The sequence below is a fragment of the Pezoporus occidentalis genome, unplaced genomic scaffold, assembly GCF_034315485.1.
Source record: "Pezoporus occidentalis ecotype Australia unplaced genomic scaffold, CSIRO_AGI_Poc_V1 ctg107, whole genome shotgun sequence".
Classification (NCBI taxonomy): domain Eukaryota; kingdom Metazoa; phylum Chordata; class Aves; order Psittaciformes; family Psittacidae; genus Pezoporus; species Pezoporus occidentalis.
In genome coordinates this window covers 1,034,216-1,055,146 of record NW_026912854.1, presented here as the reverse complement: position 1 = coordinate 1,055,146, position 20,931 = coordinate 1,034,216, and positions in this window count along the sequence as shown.

Here is a 20,931-nt window from a genome sequence, read left to right as displayed (position 1 = left end):
TCAGGAAGTTAGAAATGACTTTCAGATGAATGACAGGTCACTGTTACCAATCCAAGCTTTGCTGGGTAAACAAAGCAATATGAGTACAAAACAGAACAAGGTGCTGGAATGTCATGCATGCGGTATAAATACAGTCCATGCAGTTAATGCACCAAAGGAAACAAAACAGGTATTTTTTGTTGTTCCAGCTTGTGGGAAAGCCTGTTTTCCACCTAATTCTGCAGAAAAAAAGAAACACTTGTGTCTCACCTTCCCCTTGCTCATGTTCTAAAGGGGTCAGAATGTTCATATACATTTTCACTGAGAATGCAAACTGGTCCATTTTCCTCCTGAATCTCGGGCTTCCTCAAAGTGGTGGTGGTGGTTATTATTTGCCATCACTCACACCATATGAAAGTTTGCCCCATCTCTGTTCCTTTTTACTAAAGGGTGTGCTTCAGAAACAATTTTAACTGAGATTTCTTCTCCCTCTATGTAAAAGCCTACAAAAATAAGGCTTCTCTAGAGTCTGCAGTGTTAGGGTGGAAAAATATTGTTTTGTTATCAATGCACTTCTTATTTCCTGTACAGGAAGGGGCTTTTGTGAGATGTGCATAGAAATCACAATAGTGGATGTGATCCTATCAGAATCCTACCTCTGAGCCTAAAGCGAACTGAAAGAAATACCTGAATAACTCTTCCCAAGCTCTTCCCTAGGGCTAAACTTGAGGTGTTTTTCTTTACCCGTAGAAATGACCAAGATTGAAGTGTATGAATTTCACTAACAATGTCCCATAGAACGTTGATGTCATGCTGAAGAGTTTCTTTTCTTATGTTAAACATCTCCATTTTTACATTCTACCCGCACTGCAATCTACCTGTTTGCAACCATTCACTTCTTCATGGGCTTCTTTATTGCCATTGCCTCCGAATCTCCTTATTTCTAAGGTAATGAAGTTTTTCAGTTCATATGAGAGCCCAGGCCTTTATTCACTGCTGTCATTCTTTTCTGCAATACCCTTTAACCCCACAGGATCCTCTCTAAGATCAAGTAACCTGTTCCATACAGGTTATTGCAGCTGAAAATGTATTTGCAAGCCATGTAACAACATGCCAACATTTATCTTTATTGTTCCCTATCACATTCCTAATGACTCTTAATCCTTCACATTCCTCATTGATATTTTTCACATTCCTAACTATTATTTTTAGCCACAAATGCACACTGTCAATAAGCCTGCATTGGTGCCCATTTTCCCATGTTCCTACTGGTAATGCAGAAATCCTGTCAGGGCTGGCTAGGAAACAAGAGACGTTTTTTGGCAGATTGCAAAGATTCCAACATTCCCTTTAAAACAAAGCTCTCAAACACTGCAAGGAAGAAATGTGAGAGAAAGTGTGCACAAACCCCACACAAAAGCTGGAATCTCTCCCTGTGCTCTTCACAGTCTCCCAGTGCCCATGAAGCCACCAAGTAGCTCAGCTGCAGAGGATCACAGCCTGAATTGAGCCAAGCCATCATGCAATCTCCTTTCTTTCTTCTCTGTGATAAAGACTAACAGACGATTGAGGTGTAATTTTGTTTTTCAACAGATTCTGGAGATCCTGTATATGTTGCAATTTCAACCTGAATATTTGGAACAAAGATTTTCTTTGTCTATACATTTAGATATATACATTAGTATTGAACATGGTGAAGTTGATAATGCAATAACATTTGAGTTTAATCTTCATACAAAACACAATTTTAAGTGAAATAGTCAAAATGGCCTTTTCTTTGACCAGTCCGGTTTGGATAATTAGAAACCAGTGACAACCCTCTCTGATTTGGATAATCAGAAATCACTGAGAACCCTCACATAAAGCCAATACCCTTTCGTACAATCGCACTGTATGTCGAGTGCTCTCCACTTCCTAACTTCTTCACATTGGTTCCCTATTTTGGTCAGTTCTTTGTTTCATTCTGCAAGGCAGAAGAGGAAAGGAAAATGAACTCACAGCAAAGACTGAGCTCGAGTGAAGCAGTTGATTGTCTCCGGAGAGAGTTACTGAGAAAACTGCTAGCTTCCAATTGTTTCCTGAAAACTAATTATTGCTAAATGACACTGTAAAATCTTCTGTGTATAATCATGGGGTACGTACGAGGTAACCTTCATTTAAGGCTGGAGGAGCCTATGAAACAGCTTAGGAAAATAAACCAACCTGGCATGAAGCTGTACCCTTTTACTTTATCCTTTTTATGACTTACTGAAATATTCTTCACCAAAGGCAGTTAGTAGTACGAGTAGCAACGCAGTGGAGTGCTTATGGATATGGCTGAAGGCTGCAGCCTCCTAAAGAGATGCTCAGAGCTCCAAAATGAGAGTATTCCAAACAACCTCTTTATGTTTTACATAAAGGAATGCATCTCTTGTTACTTTCTGATTTTCAAACCTTTTGGCGCAGGAGCACATTTGAAGACCTACATATACAAATGTGTGTGAACACATACCCATAAACTCATGTAACAAACTCAAGGTAGAAACTCCCCCTTCCTTTTCTTGCTTAATCATATAATCCCAGGCAACATGCAAACATTTGACAGCTGCCTCCCTATGTTATCTTTTCCATCCAGAAAGGAGAAGGACTTCAGCTGAAAGTCTTGCCAGACACGTCACAAAAGTCTGGTCTACTTTTGCTTTCAATGTCTTATTTCCTCTTGCAACAGAAAGCAAGCGGATGGATCCTGCATGGAATGAGTCATGCAGCTGGGATGTACCCCTGGACCTTCTTTTTAATAGCAACCTCTTTTATGATCTTTTAAAGAATAAAATCACCATTTGTGAGAGCTTCACAAGAGCTTTAGCTTTCACCAGCCTTAAAAAAGTCCAACGCAACAGAAAGTTACAGATACCTATAACAGGTTTTCATCTCTTTTAAACAAACTGCTTTGTCTTTAAGCAATCTTTGCTCAAAACCACTTTGTGTCCTTCTCGGAATTAAGATGTGCTCAGATTTCTGAGTTCAAAACATGAAATCTGACTTGAAGTTTCTGTTATTCCATAGTCTATCACAGACGTGCAATAGGCAGCTCTATGCATACGTGTTCACTTACATTAGAAGATTACAGGTATTTATTGTCTTTTTATTCTTTCAGGATTGCAAAAAGCTGGAGAATTCAATTTATACCCAAATCTGCCAGGAACGATGGCAGAGCCAAGGGTGTGAGTTGCTGGGATTTTCCATTGTTTAACTTTAGAACACCCTTCACTGGCATATTTCCTGGAAAATGCAGAAAAATCTACCTGGAATGGTGCATCTCAGCTGGGTTTTTCTCCTGCTTCATGAGAGCAAGGCAATATAAAGAAGCTATATTCAAGGAGGCTGCTGAGTTATTGAATTGTCAGTTAACTTCTATAACACATAACCTTAGAAAATAAATCCTATCAATGCTTTGGCCTGCACTAGTCAGAATGTAAGGCTGCAGTACCTCCAGTGTTGTATTATAGTGACTGATTGATGCTTCCTTTAACAGCAAAACCATAGGCATCAATACACAGCTGGCTGCAGAGATTCACAAAGAGCAGGCTTGTACAAAAACCTGCTGCTTCATTCGTCAGTTCCTGTTATTGTCTGCTTTAAAAATTCCATCAAATTAAGGCTTAATTATAAAGAGAATATATAACAGGACACCTGTCCTAATCATCTCCATTATCTTACAAATGAAGGCATGAACATGTGTAATTGCTGCTGATAGCAGGGTTTCTCTTCAGGCTTTTTATTTAGCACTTCTGCTGCCCTCCATTTAGGTTCATTATTTACCTGAATCTCCTTGGAAACTTTCCTGCTGCTCTTTGAATTTTTCCAGCAAGACAAATTTCCTTCCTGGTATCTACAATCCCCTGGCTTTCAGTCGCTCACTGTTACTGATGTTTTCTTAATCACAGCTTTTATTCAGCTCCCACCAAATTCCTGTTATTTGCCCAAGTGGGATCATTACGACAGCCAGATGCTAAAATACCAACCCCTTCCATTAGAAACACCTACAAAATATTTGTTGTGTTGTAAATCATTATCTTGGCATAGCGAAACGCAACTTTAGGGCACAAAAGCACCCACAAAAAGATGCATGCAAACATACGGCAACTGCACATTAAATGGCAATCGAGTATTTCATGGTATTTTTCCATCAGAGATATACTTCATCCATCCACAACCTTTCCAGAAAATAGATCAGGATGCGAGGGAGCAATGTGCGAAAGACATTGGCAATGAACAAGATGATAAAAGACCTTCACTGAGAATCCTGGACTCGCTGTGCCGAAGGAGAAGCCCAACTGTGGGCTTCAGGTAGCTGTGGAATGAGGGGGAAAGGGCCAGGCAACTTTTCTTGGCGTCTTCATTGGATATGGAATGGAGGAGGGACAGCTTGATTGCCAAAGACATGGAGAGGCACTTGGCAGCACAAGGAGAGGGCAAGGTGCACGTACACCTCATGGTCTTCCTCAGCTGTTTTAGTGCTGCACTTTCCTGATGCCATTTACCAACAGACCCAAATTCCTCATTTGATGATAAAACCATGCTTTCACCTTCTGATTGCACCACCAAGTAAAACCTTACCTTTCACAAAATGACCACTCTTTTATTTCTTTCTATCTCCTGGTGAACTGACACCTCACACACCCCCAGTCTCCAGCTATTTAGATGCAGTATGCCCTAACATGTTAATTAATACTGTGATACCGCTTTGCCTCCCGGAACAACTAAAAGCACTTGAAGCTGTGATCTGTTTTCTTCCTTTGTTTTTACTTTCAGGCATGTGCCCCTCCATTTGCAACTCCATTACCCAATCCGTTTCCAATTAAACTTCTAATTGATGGAGGTGGCCCTCAAAGCATAGCAGGCAGGAAAAATAAAGCAGAGAGAACTCCATGAATGGCAGCAGTAGCATAGAACTGCAGGCTTTCATTTCCAGCTTGCTAAGAATATCCACATATTTTGACTTCCCACCGTGGCCTCTTCATTTCCAATGTTTTTTTTAATGTACTGATTACTACTACGCACCATATTGTAGCACAACACCACGAAGAAATCACACCTGCCACATGAATTATGTATGCTGCTGCCAAAACCCCAAAGAAAAAGACAGAAACAGCAAACGATGTGCCTGGAATGGTGATATAAAGGTTACTTGATGTAGCTCACTAGTCTTGCCAAGAAAAGTAAGCCCCAAGCGAAAGGAGTACTGATATCAGTGGACAGGAGGCCTTACAGATGCTCTAGGATGGAAAAGCCTCCCTGAATGCTGTTCTAGCAGAAGAGGGGGGAAAAATTTACCTACACATGAATTTCACTGCCAAGTCACTGAATTGTGACAAAATAAAGGATGAAAGGGGGTTTCATATAAGTTCTGGATCTAAAATGGCCCCATACATTGCGGAACGCCAGTAACTGCCTAAATACAACCTGCAGTTTCCAAGGAAGCCCTGCAGAAACTCAGTGATAGATCCCAATTGCTCGCTCTGGCTCACACTACTAGGGCAGCCAAAGCCATGTTGTATATTAGGCTAGGTCTGCTGTTGAGAGCAACCTCTAGAGCTGTGAAAGTAGAGAAATGAAGGATCCTAGACTATTCTGAGGTTGTAGTAAAGACTCATTGCTAAAGGCCAGGTTTTTAAGATCTTTAGCAGAGAACCCAAATACAATTACATCCTTCACATTACGTTAGTCACACTGTTCGACAGCACCCACCTCATGGAAGGGGTGAAAGACCATATTCGAACTAGGCTTGCCTATGAAGGTATACAGCCCCCTAATGAGGAATGCTGGATCCTGTTATGATGTTGAACAGTTCAGGTTAACTGAAACGAGGTCTTGTCTAAATTGGGCAGAGATTTAACTACAGCAGAAAGATAACTGGATTTTTTGTGGATTGGTGTTTTGTCGTTGGTTTGTTTTGGTTTTTTTTTGTACTTTACTAATCTTAATATCATTAAGGTCCACAAATTCCCTAGAGAGAAATCAGGAAGGTTCAGTGTATCTTGTAAACTGGTCACTTAGACTCTTTTGCATGCATTCTTCTTAAGCCCCTGTGTAAATGTGTACTACAGGCTTCAAGGAGCACCTGGATGATGCTCTTAGTTATATGGTTTAGTTTCAGGTAGTCCTGCGAGGAAGCAGGGAGTTGGATTCAATGATCCTTATGGGTCCCTTCCAATTCTATGATCCTGATTACTATAAACTCTTAAAACATAATTAAAATGCAGCCATATTAATGAACAATTGTGCTATGGCAATGCTGGGCCATCAGAGAGCATGGCAGATACCTAATCCTTCTACACTATCAGGTCTTATGCAAAGAAATAGTTTCTCAGAAGAGCTGCTAACTGAAAATAAAACTATTTAACTTGCAAAAGTACTTTTCAGTACATTCCTCCTGAGACCCTTTTTGCTCTTGTTTTCACTTGGCAACAAATTTCATTACAAAACTCTGGCTCTGCTTTTCTTTGACTTGGCTTCTCCAACATTCTTCATATGACCAGAAATGGTTTTCTCTATCATGAGAGAAGACAGCTCTTAGGAGAGAAAAAAACCCCACCAAGAGAAGCGTTGGCTTACTACTGACACCCATATAGTGCCTGCTGTTTCTTGTGCCTTAATTCTCCCCTGCTATCCCTAGACTCAGTGGCAGAAGGCACTCAGGTGAGCCTGACTGCAAATCCAACCAAACTTGCAGGACAGCGTTACTCAAGGCACTTTCACAGCAAAGCACAGGCCATGATCACTCCTGGCATATTAAGCCCTGCTTTGCTTGGCTCTCTAGATCACCAACAAGACTGGAATGCTCGCAGCCTTGTCAGGGAGTTCTGACACATTCCACTAAAGGAATTAGAGCTGCGTAAAAAGAGGATTCAGAACCAAAAAAAACCAAACCCAAAAGCAGAGTAATTTTGGTTTATATTGTATTTGGATTACAGTTTCCTTGAAAAAGAAAAAAACAACAAAAACTTTAGATAATGAATTGAGTAAAGATTGACGATTTTTGATCACAGTGAGCTGAGTACTGGTTGTAAGTGTACATCTGGTTGTAAGAACCTAGCGTTGTGAGTACCAATATGCTTCTGTTGTTTAATAAGAGTAGAAGGCCCCTGCATAGTTCAAAGGAGCTAAACAAGATTTTGAGCGCAGGCTAGGAGGCAAGTTTAAGCGCTTAATAAATTAATTAATCTTTTCTGATGCACTCCAGCCATAATAGACCATTCAAAACAGTCTCCTTAGGTCTGACTCAACACAGGAGGTAAGAGAGAGCCTCCACATCTGCACATCTGCTCCTGCTTATGCTTTGATTTGATGCTGTGAATTCTTCTTTCCACTCACGTACCCCGCGTTCCTTTGTGTTACCCACAAACTGAGCTCGCCGTTCACATGAACAAACCCACTCCGTGGATGAGCTCTGCCCATCTAAACCGTTAGCACCAGCTGCTCAGCCCCTCCAAGTGACTGAATGCACGCGTGTGATGTCTGCTGAAAGCGGGAGGTAAAAGTCAGCACGGAGGCAGAGGTATCAGTCACAGCTCACAGTGCACCACGATGATGCGCTCTTAGCAAGACTACTTGTAATTAAAACAGTTTGTTACAAACCAGCCTACAGCGGAGATGGAGCAGGCTCTAGGATTCATGATTAGAATAAAGGGTAAATCTACGCTACTTTTTTTTTTTCTTTCCCAAATAGATCAGTGAATTTCATTTAGGAAAAATCCCCATTTTGAGTGATGCTGAGAAGCAGCACATATTAAAAGCTCTCCACGAAGAGTCACAATTAGTAAAAACCAATAAACGAGATAAATCACAGTCATTCTCCTAAGGAAAAAAAAAAACACAACCCTTGATCTTATGGATAAGTTTTCTGCAGTTACAGATAAGTCTGCATTAGCATTAGCAAAGAGTTTTTAATCACATGTCACATACTACTGCTTTGCAGATCCTTGCACCATACACAACACACAGGGTGGATGGTACCCACTTTAGGAGAAGCTGCTCAGTATTTTGCTTCCCATGAGTATTAACGCTTCAGCTTTGTACTCTACTCTTTACTCTGAATATAACAATCTGCTTACAGGCTTTTCTTTGGCACATACCGCTATAGCATTCAATCAGTTTTGGAACTACTACTTTTTCTTTTCAGGAGCCTGTGGAATTAAAAGGTGGTACTACCTCCGTTTTAAATTACAGGAATTGAGGCTTAGATTTTAATAACTGAGGCTAAAAGAGACATTCGGCTTGCTTAGAGAGTTTAAATGTACTTAGCATTCAATGGCATCTTGTATGTCCAAAGCACATTTCCCACTGATTTCATTTGACACTGTGGGTCCTCAAAACCCCGTAGAGATGAGACCCTCACGTTTCTGTTACAGCAAAGCCTTTTGATTCCAAGTCGAAAGACTGGTTTCAGTGTGGTGCTGCTGCTGCTGATCCTGGAAGCCTTTCTGATGTTACTGTCTCCTGACTCCCAGTTACCACAGCTTACATGGAAGTTATTATGCCTTCAGGTGAAATGGAGTAAGTGACCACATGAACGTATATGGATCCTGCTCAGTGTAATGTAGAAAAGCTTCACTGAATCCATTACAGAAGCAACCAGTGAAACAGCATGGAAGCTTTCATGTAATCAGAGACTGAATCTCAGTTAAGGAGACAATATTTTCCGTGTTACAGCAACAGTTTATGGAACTATTCAAATGGGACTTGTAAAAGCTTCCTGCCTTTGCCTTGATTTAATAAATACTGCATCCGAACAACACGGCAGAAGCAAGGAAAGAAGCCTTCAGGAAGGCACTTCACCAGGAGAATTTTCTTTCCCCATTTCCAGCCCTGCTAGCCAATTCCTGATTTCTGCAACAGGTGAGGCAAGGGATGTGCGGATAAACAGCATCCTTTGCAGCACAGTGCGTATCTGTCACTGCAGCAGAGCTATTCTTTGCAATGAGTCCAGAGGGAAACATTTGCTCATGCAGTTAAATTCTGTTTTGCAAAGAGTAAATTATTTATGTGGAGAGTAGGGAAGGGCTAATTAAAGGGACACAGCAAAACTAATTCTATCATTTCCTAGTGGGGATGAAGTAGGTTAGTGTCGGCGTTCAGGTGCAACACCACTAAAAGGGAATTAAACACATACTTTGCTGAAACAGAAGTTTCTAAAAGCAAAGCTTGCATCCATGAAGAAGGTTCTAGAAATACTGCATGTGCATGGATTCAAGCGTGATGCTCTGTTGAAAGCTCCTGGCTGTGAATTTATCATGGAATCCCAGACCGGTTTCGGTTGGAAGGGACCATAAAGCTCATCCAGTTCCAACCCCCTACCATGGGCAGGGACACCTTGCACTAGAGCAGCTTGCTCAAATCCATAGTGTCCCACTAACCTCCTGTAACACGTTTTTGGATGTGGTGGAGACTGGGACCCACCTTCCTTATCATTTGACATATGTCTGGAGGACAGAGCTCCAGTTGGGATAGAGACCTGTATTCACCAAAGTCAGTCTTTTGAGCCAAACCCAGAATCAAAGTGCCTTTTTCTTTGTTAGAGGGCTCAAGGCAAACAGGGCAATCAAAGTGCCAACAGAAGCAGATACAGCTGTTGGGTTGTCAGTGACTTGAACGATCAACCGTTCCAAGGAAATTAAGACCAATGGAAGATCTGTGCAGGTAATTAAACATGTTATAGGCAGCAATGCATGCTAGAGAGCTGGTAAGACACACAATCATGGTGTTGAGAAAGCCATAGCTTGCAAAGACCCTCACGAGAAATGTGGTATATGTGATCTGTGCCTGTCAGTTTCAGATACTAACAGTATAAGCCAAAAACCTCTGTTATTATGACCCAAAATAGACTGAGGGGGCAGAAAATCCATAGTCCATTAGTATTTCCTTAACAGATCCACAGCAGCGCCAAGGCTGGCAGCTTCAGACAGCTAAATTATTTAGAGGATTTAGCTTACAAAATGTAAAAGCACAATGAAAATTAGCTCTTGGAATTAAAAGCCATCTCACCTGCCCATGCCTGAGAGGTAGTTAGAAACCTTGCAATCTCAGTGCGTGCTCATGGGAAGAGCAAAAATGCACTTCTCCAGAACAGCCGCTGCTTCCAAAGATGTGATTCGGGTCCTTGGGGAGATGAGGATTTTCAGGAAAGCCTGGAGAGTGCCTCTCCTCTTTCTTTGGTTTCAGTAAGGGAAAATCAGCCAATTTTTGGCCTAGCTTTGTTCTTCGAAACAGCCATATAGTATTGGATGAAAGAGCAATGAAATTTAGCCCAGAGCATGCACTTTGGAATGTTCCTACCCAGGGAATGGTGGATGGATAGGCAGATCTATTAGTAACTGAAATAAGAGAGAGTTTTATTCAGGTGGTCTTGTAGTTTAAGGGTAGTGTCTGGCTGTGCTACCTGCTCTAGCTACAGCAGAATCTAAGCGAGACAACAGCCACACATCAACTCTAAGGGTTGTCTTCCTCATGGTATAAGAAATAGAGTTTGTGAAGAAATGCTGTTCCGTTTTTAGGCTGGTGTTTTGAGGGCAGCACTAGAGAAGGTATTGTAGGTATTAAAACTTTGATTCCTGCTTTCTTTTTCTATTAGTCATTAGATAAAGGCGATGCACATATAAGCACACGCACCCTTCATATTCCATGAATATGTGTATAGACAACAATAAAGTGTAGGGATCTAGAGGTCTTTCTATAAGCCTTGCCTCCATCTTGCCATCTTCATGATCTGCATCTATACAGATCCATCTCAAGCACTGCCTGAAGATACATTTGTTTCTAAAAGCCTGTTAGGTCTAAACCCTCATAATTTTACAAGTTTGCTGAATTAGGAAGTAATTGCTCCCTAATTCTTAATGTATATTGCTCAATAATCCAGCCTGGCTCTTCAGCTTTGAAGGCTGCAAGCAGGTGCTTCTAATAGCAGAATGAAGAAACACCAGCAGCTTTTGTGCTGCTCAATCACGCATTCCTCCTTCCTCCCCAGGCTGGGATATGATGCTGCTGGGCACACCACTAGCGCATCACACCGGTTCCACTCAAACCAACTGGTTTTCTCCCCAAAATAGTTACTGGAGCAACATCTTCCCTGGCAGCTTTGCTGTCTGACTGTCGTGCTCATTTTATATTTATAGTGCTCTCAAACCCCTCATTTTTGTTCCTGTTTGAAGTAACGACAGTAAAGCTTACAAGATCCGACCATTACATATTAATAACAACTGTAAAGTAACTGCAAAGACCTCTCAGGAGCTCCATTTGACTTCAGAAGCTGTTGCAATGCCAGGTTAGCACTTTATCTTGAATGGGGCAGCAATAGCATAAAACCTTCCTAACCAGTTATCTAGGGTCAGCCTTAATGGTACCATAGTATTTCTTCAACATGAGGCAATTTTTGCTACGTGAGAGTAAGTTTGCTCTACGTGCATTTATACATCTGAGTATCTAATGGAAATAAATTAGCAAGAAGTACCTATTTGCCCAAATGTAATACAAAGTCTTAACATTGCTTACTAGTCTGATAAACCCCTCTTACGCCAAAGAAACATTTTCAAATAGAGGAATGAATACATAAAAAGCACCAGAGTACCCATTTATATAAACTCTTCAAATATACATTTATACGTATAGATTATGTTCATGCCCCCTTACTCAGTTTAAACTGGCTTGCACTTCAAGCTGCATTTAACCACATTGCTGTGTATGAAAAACACTGCTCAGGCTCGTAATACTGATGCACTTACACTTTCTGAACACAATTGATATTTCCATGTGTTTACAAGTAAATTCCTTAATTATTTTCTAAATTAAAATATGATTTGAAATGGAGCCTTCAGTAAATGCAGCATCTCGCAAGCACCTCCTGCGTTGTCCCAAGCAATTCTGATAACATAACAATGAATAGACTTCGTATTTCCTATACAGTTAACACTCGGATGCCTCCTGCTGTTTCTACCTGGCTAGAATGAAATGGCCATTTTCTTTCCATTGTTTTCCACTTCTAAAGGTTTATTTTTCACTATGGGGCTGCTAAGAATCAGACTAGCAAGAATTTCAGTGTCTCTAGATTAACACAGAAAGCAATGGTCATTTTGAAATGGGTATCCTAAGACAGGCTAACGATTGCAAGTTAGCTAAGAACAATCTAATTAAAGACAATGGCAGAAAGATGCTGTTGTGAAAACAGGGGCTTCTCTCAAGCTTCCATAGGGGAAAAGCCCATCAGCCTCTGCAGAAAGATGCATATTCAGCTACATGCGTAAAAGATTATTATATATCATATTGTTAATCTTTGCCATAAGATACCGCCAACAATATTTAGTGTAGAAATCACGTACAAAGACACCATTGCACTGTACTGCAGTCTAGTGCCCGTGAATATAGGAGACTTGCATTTCTTACCTATCTCCCTTTCAGCACATCCTTAAATGAACATGTCTTTTATCAAACGCACAGATGGTGCAAGGAGGCTGTGACTGGAGCTCTGCTTTGATACAATTCCTGTCAGGCACAATTTAATGCACTACCTTAGTGCATCAAGTGAGCCTAAAACCTGTGAAAGCCTTTTTGCCTCTAGAACAGGAGCCTTTGCCAGCTGCACACAGAAAAGACCTCAGCAGGAAGAGCAGTAGGCTTTCCCCTTTGACAAAATACACCTGAGGCCAGATTAAATGATCCCTCTGACAGTTGTCTCCATAAACAAATGGGCATGAAGAAGTTCATTAAACCTTAGTGGCTGAACACCGGAGAGGTGACAATTTCATATGCAGTCAAAGGCGATGGGCACCTTCCCAACAGCAGGTAGCTTTTACTTACGTCATCAAGGGAGAGGTATTTAGTAGGAATCAGTGTTACTACTTTAGAAATCCATGGTGGAAGATGTCTTTGTATTTACAGAGAACACTACAGGCGCTAACAAGGTCAAACATAAAGGATTTTCCAGGTCTATGACTATTAGCTCTGTCTCTTCCTTTGTGGAAGGGTTAGGAGAAACTGAATGTTAAATTCCTCCTTTTCTCCCTTCACTGAAAAACAAAATTACTAGACAAAACACTAATTCCCGTCACTTACTGTTCAGAAAAAGAATGTTAAGAAGAGCAGAAGTAGAGTTACAAGCTTACATGAGCAGTTAGGACTCATGGGCTTTCTAGCTGACACATACTCATAGAATGCTTTGGGTAGGAAAGGTCCTTAAGACCATTCAGTTCCAGCCCCCCAACCATGGGCAAGGATGCCTCACGCTAGACCATGTCTCCCAAGGCTCTGTCCAACCTGGCCTTGAACACCACTCTCACAGTAAAGAGCTTCTTCCTTATATCTAACCTGAACTACCCCTGCTTAAGCTTGAACCCGTTACCCCTTGTCCTATCACTATAGTCCGTGATGAAGAATCCCTCTCCAGCATCCTTGTAGCCCCCTTCAGATACTGGAAGCTGCTATGAGGTCTCCATGCAGCTTCTCTTCCCCAGGCTGAACAGCCCCAAATTTCTCAGCCTGTCTCCATATGGGAGGTGCTCCAGTCCCTGAGCATCTCGTGGCCTCCTCTGGACTCGCTCCAACAGTTCCATGTCCTTTTTAGTTGAGGAAACCAGAACTGCACACAGTAGTCTGAGTGGGGTCTCATGGGAGCAGAGTAGAGGGGCAAGATCACCTCCTTTGACCTGCTGGTCATGTTTGTTTCAATGCAGCCCAGTGCACACATTCAGGTTCTTAAGATGATCTCAAACCTGATGCTCTCCTACAGTGGGCCTAAGGTCTTCATTCTCACAGTCCCTGTATCTGCCTTCCAAGACTTGAGCAGTGTGGCCACAGCACTTGCTGGTGAAGACTGAATTCACTGGGAACCTCAGCTTTCTCTAAATCCAGGCTAGCCAGTTCTCCCATTTCCTCCTGGAGAAGGCCCACATTATCCCTAGCCTGTCTTCTGTTTGCAATATAGCTATAGAAGCCCTTCCCAAATACCCCCAACTAAATACCTGCAAATACTACATAGATCTATTCAAACGCCAGAGGAGTCAGGCTTGAGCTCACAACAAAAGCCACAAAGCCCTCTTTGCGACCACAGGTCCACTTGAATCTTTCCAGCATGCTGCAAACTCTATCAACTCAAGTTCCCAACTGGAATTCCTGAGGTTGGATTCAGATAATTCAGAGGGGCCAAGTTCACCGTTCTGCGGATGCTCTTTGTAGCTCTAATCCCTCCAAACCAATCTGAGCTCATTTCCAATTTCATGGGGCCAGTTGGCTCCTGCAGCTGAGCTTTAGGAAAGTCTGTGAAGTTGAAAATTGCCATTCTGCTGAACGCCTGCAAGTATAATGATATATGTATATTCCTACCTTTCTGCAGATAGATATTACTCACATGTATTCTTTGCATATCAGCCAACCTATAAACCATAAACAATGAATTTGCTGTGCCAAGGAATTCATGCTCCTGGTTTTTAAAAAATACCTATTTTATATTTAGCTATAACTCCAGCACTGACGCGCCACAATAAATAGAAGCCAACATTCAAGAAGCATAAAATCAAAGCTGAAGCTGAAAAGAAAACAATACAATTAGTTTTTTATTGCCTGCTCATACTCCTCTATCCCTCCCTTACAACAGAGGTAACTTTTCCTTATTAGCGGGTGAGTCTCCAAAGTTCAACTTTTTTGTTAATTCATTATTCATATAAAAGCCCACTGTCTAGCAATGATGTTTTCCTCTGCTTAACATTTATAGAGTGCTATAAACATTCTGTTATGTATGACATTCACGAGTTCAAAATGTTTTCTTTTAAAACTGAAGGCAAAATGTATCTGTCGGTGGACTTCTGACACCAATTTGATCACACAACTGAGTTGCCTGCACCCTGCTTAGTGTCATTCCCTTCTCCCCTCTGCTCCCCAGAGAGCTGACTTCTGGCTGCTAGGACAGAGCTCTCAAACTTATAAGGTCTTACAAGTGTCATAGACAAGGGCAGGTAGGCAGAGCCTATGCCATTGCTCGTAGCAAGGAAGACAGGTAAACATCAGCCACTGTGTGTTCTTTCGGCATCTCTTCCTTACCTGCTGGGAGCACGAGCGAGGACAGAGAGAACACTTTGATGAAGCAAGAAACAGAGGATAAAAGAAGAAATCCAGAGCAAAGCCATTCTGCTTTTCAGGAACTAATGAACTTGCTGCAATATCCAACACTTTAGGCTCAATCTTTCTATCTCCAAGTTCACAGAGGCGCTGTTGGAAAGGACAGAGCGCAAGGGAGGGACATGCTATAGTCTAACCTCCATCTCTTCTGCGAAGGAGATTTGGCCCCATGCTCTGCTGCCTTTCCCCCATGCTGTTCTGCCATGCCTGCAGTCACTGATCATGGGTCTCAGCCCTGGCACTAGACCTCTTGGCCGTCTGTCAAATACAGCACATACCCCTCATTGCTTTCTCTAGGCTGCAGGAGACATGTTCTAGACATTTCCTGCGCCTCATCTTGCTCACATCCAGTCTCCAGAAACGAACAAGGTGCAGGGATCGGGGTATCTTGGGCTGAACTCCCTGCAATAACATGGCAGAAAAGCATGGGTCGCAGGCTGGACAAAGAGTCCTTCAGTCACATCACAGTCTCTGGATACAGGTGTCTGGAAAATATCAAGTACCCATGGGTCTTACTTCAGTGACAGGAATTACTTTATTATTTATGAGCACAACATCCTTGGGTTTAATTTTCAGGTTAGTTTCCCTGCAGACAGGCAATAGACACTTCAGCGCCAGCAATTGGGATGCTATCTGCACATTTACTGAGGAGCAGCTCATCCTGAGCCACAGCCTTCCTTACCTTTTGTTTTCCTTGACAGCTCTCAAACTAAATATTCTGGGAACCTGGCCAACATACACAAACTAGGATACAACGGCTTTGATTTGGTCAGAACCCAGGAGCTTAACATTTAGTTGCAGTCAAATGTCTTTAAAAATCAGTCTTATTACAAGCAAGACAAGAAGGGCAGAGTATTTGGGCTTTATTTCCCTTCAAAAGGGAAATAAAGCCCAAATAAAAACACAACACAGAGAAGTAAATTAATTTTAATTGATGTCAAGTAATTAATTTATTGAATTTCAAATAAAGATCTCTCCAAACCAGGTCAGAACAGGAGAGAAGGCTAATGCTGTATCATTATATTTCCAATACTTTTAGTGCACCTTTATGGCTTAGGCTGCTATAATTGCTTTTGAAAGGAAGCCTTTTCACTCTGACAGACAAGTCGTTGAAACTTGAAGGGAAGCCAATAACTTTGACATCAATGTCTTATGGTAGGGGTATTTCTCATATCACACTGCCAATATTATTAGTTTATACAGACTGTCACAGAAGTGGAAGAAGGTGTTATGAGAGAAGAATCAGAGTTCAAATATTAAGGAAAAAAAAGAATCTAGTATTGGGAAAAAGCTTGAATAAAGGAATGCTGAGGGGAATCTTCAGTGTGCTGAAAATCAAACTTCCTAAGAGACAAGTGCAGCTTCTTTATAGTCATCATCTACAAAGGTCCTACTCCCACTCCCAGTGGATCATTGTGTATTTTCAAGCTTAGACCCAGTTTTCAGTCACTCTGAGCAGACGGGGTCAACGCTCGGACTGGTTGGTAAGAAACATCTTCAGTTCAGTCTTCTTATGAGTTTTATGTTTAAAGGAAATATGAGAGAATAGGAGCCGGTAAAATGCATTCGAATTATCACTGTGTTGTAATGTTACACTGTGAGATAGGAACTGAAATTTTATGTCTTTCAAGCCAACCACTACTTAGTGCTAATCTTAACACTCTTTTTCAAAGTATTCCTGTCTGTGTAGTACTGAAACATGTTAATATAAACCAACTGACTTGGAACTGGAAAGTACATGTCTGAAAGCCTTAAAGAGGACTTACCCATGCCATCAGGCTTGGCTGTCCCATTAAAAACACTACTGCAATATAATGAGAAATAAAAACATTATCTTCTTGTGGTTTAACTATCAATGTTATGATGGATATAGCTCACTAAAAATCAAAATAGTGTGGCATTAATGCACAAATTGCCATGGTAGCTGCTGCCCGTGTGTTTTCAAGAGATGTTAGACTGTGATTCGTTTACCCTGGGTTTGCTGTCAGCACCTCAGGTAGGTCACAGCCAAACACATCAACCACTGACAGTACCACTGGAGCTCCCTGTGGTTTGCAGGATTACTGCTTTGCTCATGCTTTGCATCATTTGAGCTATGGTTTTCCTCTGTAACCATTCTCCCATTGCAAGGTAGAGGCAGGCTGCTCTCTACTAATTCACTGCTGATCTTGGGCACTTGAGGCTCTCTCCTCCTAAACCACCTGGTAACGGCAATCCCTCAACATCTGACCAGATCTAACACATAAACTCTCTCGATGGATTTTATTACGGGATGTAAACTTGCCCAGTTTTCATTTCCCCCTGTGCTCAGTGTGCTGCAGCATTTCACCTTTCCAGGGGAGGGGGGAAAGAGGAGCGCAGTGTAATGTGCTTTGATTTAAATTATTACCCTGGTGCAGGGTTTCTCCAGGATGCTATTTTCCCTGCCTGTTCTGACTGCTGAGCTCCATCGCTACAGCTCAATTATTAAAGGGAGTCTAAATACAGCGGCATGCAAAGCTGTCTACAAAGAAAAATCATTCAAACACAGCAAGAGGCATGGCCTGGGCAGTGAGCTTTCACTGCTATTAGATTCTTAATTCTTTCTTTTTTAATCTGTTGCTCCTTTCCCTCTACCTTCCCATTTTTCCCTTCAGCAACAATAAGTAAGAGGGACCTCCGAGACCTTCTCTCTGCTACCCTAGAAATTGGGGTTGGGCTACACATGCATTGATGCAACAATGCATTTCCTTTTTAGTGAAATGCCAGTGTTCACTGACTCAAGTTTTGAGAGAATCGTGAACCTGCATGCACAGAATAGCCAAAAGAAAAGAAAGAAATGCCAGCACTAGCATTTCTAGCTGTGATTTCTTTTCATGCCCTCTTCAGCGAAGCTCAAAACAAGGGCATGGTTAACCATCTGGAAACCTCAGAACTAATGTTCCCCTGCCAGGGATGTTCACAAGGCTGTGATTCACTTGATGATGATTCCTATTTAGGAAAGCATTTAGAGCTATCCTCAAATCTCTAATTAAGCACAGGTAAGCGCTCCCCTCGAGGAAGGTCTCTGTTGTTTTGAATCACTAGGTAGGAGGGGAGGTGGGAGGGAAGGTGACTAGGGGGCATCCAAGAAGGTTCAGCTTATGGGCGATGTGGGTATCCTCATTCCTGGCTACACTTTCAAGAGACAAATAAACTTTAAGAATTAATAAGGAACTTAAGGCTGGTGCAGAATAGTGATGTAAAATAATGATGTTAGTGATGCTCTTTTCTTTGTTCTGAAAGTTTCCCAAATGCCTTCAAAACAAACAATGGCAATTACAACCAGATGCAGAGCTGTGGGAAGGAGGGAGGAAAGGCAGAAGAGGAGGAAGAGACAGGAGGAAAAGTTAAAGGCTTTTTGTCCTCCAGGGTGAAGGCAGGGTGGATGCACAGTGTGCATGTGTGCCTTTCACCCCGAGGCAGAGGCCACGTTGCTGTTTCTGCCACCAAACTGCAGGACCCTTTTCACACCAATTTCACCTGGCCAGAGGCATCTCTGGTTCGAAGGAAACATCTTCCTCCCCCTTCCCATCTACATCAACCCCACATCCATTGATATTCAGACTAAGTCTGCAGCTACAACCTCCCCATCAGGCTTCACCAGAGCTGTGAGGACTGCAGACGTGTCGAGGGACCCAGCCTGAAAATTGAAGTCTGGGGGCTATCAGCTTAGAGGTTGCATGGTGAGTGCAGGACAGAACAGGAAGGAGCGAATATGAATCCTGCAGTACTGACAGCTTTGAATCGTTTCACTCTGTTTTCGCAGTGATCTTAGGTGGCCATACACCTCTTTGACATGCTCTGTCATGCACAAGAAGGGTGTTAACTGCTAATGCCAACAGTGTGAAGCTGCTCAGGAATTTTTCTGCCAGCTTTTGCAGCCAGGCAACCTATTGACGGAGCATAGGATCCTCAGGCCCTGTTTGGCTCTGCTGCCTCTAAAGCACGCACAAACAGACAAATGGTCATATACGTCCCTTAGGAAGTTACTGTCCACGGTCAATCTGAGCTAGGCAGCTGGAATTGAACACATACATCTCCAAAGGAAAACACAGAGAAACACAGGCTCTTTGAAAGCTACTGAGGTATCACCACTGGGTCCTTATCAGGTTTTAATACCAATTCCAGCTATCCAGGCATGAAGAACAACCATTTGCTAGAACAAATTATACTTCGCATTCAAACTGGTCATTTGGGATATACAGTTGCCATCATGAAGAATATTTGAGTTCACCAGAAAACTACCTTTGAGGTGAATTAGTATGGGGGTTTTTAACCATAAAACAAATAAAAACAACAGCTGATATTTTCTCTGGGGTCAATTACACATTGATGAGGCTAATTCTTGCGCAACAATGTCTACATGGTAATTAATAGGAAGGACCACTTAGGTCAAGGGAAGCAATTGGATAGTGAACTCAGTTTCTATAGAGCTTATATGCTTTAAGTTCAGGAGGTGACTTACATCACAGAAGCAGCAAAAGCACTGAACCTTAAAGCAGAGGAACTGAAATTCACTTCTGCTCGAGAGCACCCGAAGTAATTTGTACACCACTGCCACAAGCACCAATATGACACGGCCAGCATCTCCCCATCAGGCTGACTGTGTCTTAAAAACAGGATAAAAATATTTTACTCAATTATTCCACCTCGAAGTGGAAAAAATATGCAAAAGAGCATTACAAGGAACTGCGAGCATAACGTCTGTGAAGTACTGCTGATTAGTAAAAATAATAAAAGTCAGATATAAAATACAGCATCCCTTTGTTAATTACAGATTGCTCTCTCTAATTAAACCACCATAACTAATTATTGGCACTTCCTTTAAAAAGGCAGAGCTTGCCAGAGGCACTATAAATACCAATCATTCACTCCACAGATACTAATAATTGCTTTCTACCGAGGTTTTCCTCCATCTGATCAGCACACCGATGGAAACAAGGGTTGGGAATGGTGTTTGGTATGTGCTGCGAGCAAGGCAAGGGGGCTGACCTCCCCTGACCAAGGCTGCAAGGAAGGCTGGGGGCAGAGCAGAGGGATGGATGGCTGCTAATGCCATAAAGCAAAGAGACTTTTGTGCCGGTTTTCACAGCGATACGCAAAGAGCAAAACACGTTTTCAGCCTGAACGGCTTCAGTGAGATGAGGGAAAAGGGAAGTGCTCACCATGCCTCCACAAAGAGGGAGCACAGTGAAGAGCACCACGTGCCACAGCCACCGTGAGCCTGCTCCAGCTCTTGCTGCCAGCCTCTTTGGAGACACACTGAAGCTGCCTTGCATTTATAAGGCGCAGGACAGGCAGCGGAAGAAGGGGTCTCAGGACATCTCCCCTGTATTTACATAGCTAACACTACATCAACTCCATGCCTGGCATTCAAGACCAGCCATTAAGCACTGAATGAACCAAAAGGAGCTAATCTGCAATACTTTTTCGTGCCATAATTTAGTATGATTTGTTGGAAGTGGCCTCCTTTGACAGCCTCATTTACTGCAGAGAAGTCATGCCTTTCAGATGTTTACTGTGAGCGATAGATCCGTGCAGCAGCATCAGCCTTTGCCGATTTCATTATTGCACTGCCAGCAGAACACAGATGTATCCTTCAGGTTTTATGAAAGGATGGATGAGAGGATGAAAGAGCTCACCCAGCAGCACTTTACCTGGGTATTTTATATGTGACCTCTTCTATTTCTCACACTTCCTTTGGAGACCAAGTTTGAAAACAAGAAAGCAAAGCTGGGAATCACTCACACAGGGAATAGCTGTCCTACCAAACCCATGCACACAACA